The 933-nt window shown below is 46.8% G+C and overlaps 1 non-coding gene across 1 annotated transcript; it reads left to right on the top strand.

Annotated features, from left to right (window-relative positions):
- The first annotated feature begins 503 nt into the window (after nucleotides 1–503).
- On the top strand, nucleotides 504–610 carry LOC111765970 (U6 spliceosomal RNA). Its single transcript, XR_002798159.1, has one exon. It is a non-coding gene; the product is annotated as a U6 spliceosomal RNA (small nuclear RNA).
- Nucleotides 611–933: the final 323 nt, after the last annotated feature.

Here is a 933-nt window from a genome sequence, read left to right as displayed (position 1 = left end):
CTTCTCTGATTTTCCATTTCTCCAAGTACAAAATGGACAATATAATTGAACCTATCCCATAGGCTTGCTTTAAGGATTAAAGGATTGAAAATATATATGTAGGGAAACGGACTTGGCCAAGTGGTTAGGGCGTCCGTCTACCACATGGGAGGTCCGCGGTTCAAACCCGGGCCTCCTTGACCCGTGTGGAGCTGGCCCATGTGCAGTGCTGATGCGCGCAAGGAGTGCCCCGCCACGCAGGGGTGTCCCTCACGTAGGGGAGCCCCACGCGCAAGGAATGCGCCTGTGAGGAGAGCCGCCCAGAGCGAAAGAAAGTGCGGCCTGCCCAGGAATGGTGCCGCCCACACTTCCCTTGCCGCTGATGACAACTGAAGCCGACAAAGAAACAAGACGCAGCAAATAGACACCAAGAACAGACAACCGGGGGAGGGGGGGGGGCGAATTAAATAAATAAATAAATCTTTAAAATATATATATATGTATCCAATAATAATGCATTTGAAGTGCTTGCTTCAGCAGCACATGTACTAAAATTGGAACCATACAGAGAAGATTAGCATGGCCCCTGCACAAGGATGACACCCAAATTTGTGAAGCATTCCATATTTTTTTTGAATGTAACATTAAAAAAATAAATGAAGGAAAAAAAAATGCATTTGGAGGCACAGAAGACTTGACCAAAACAGAACAGATTTTATATTTCTCATGGAACAAGGAGTCTGAAGGTGGTGACTTGTTCAACAGCCCAGTGATGTCTGTGGGCCATTCCCTTTGCTTCTTTCTCAGGCTTTCCTGCCCTCAAAGTGGCTACTGTACCTCCAAGCCTCAGCTTCACGGCAGGAAGAAAGAGGAGGGGTCGCACCAACTGAGTTCCTTATCTTAAGAAAACAGTCCTTTTTGCTTGAAACCTTTCAGTAGATTCCTGCTTGTGCC

The sequence above is a fragment of the Dasypus novemcinctus genome, chromosome 17, assembly GCF_030445035.2.
Source record: "Dasypus novemcinctus isolate mDasNov1 chromosome 17, mDasNov1.1.hap2, whole genome shotgun sequence".
NCBI lineage: Eukaryota > Metazoa > Chordata > Mammalia > Cingulata > Dasypodidae > Dasypus > Dasypus novemcinctus.
This window is presented reverse-complemented; position numbering and strand designations above follow the sequence as displayed.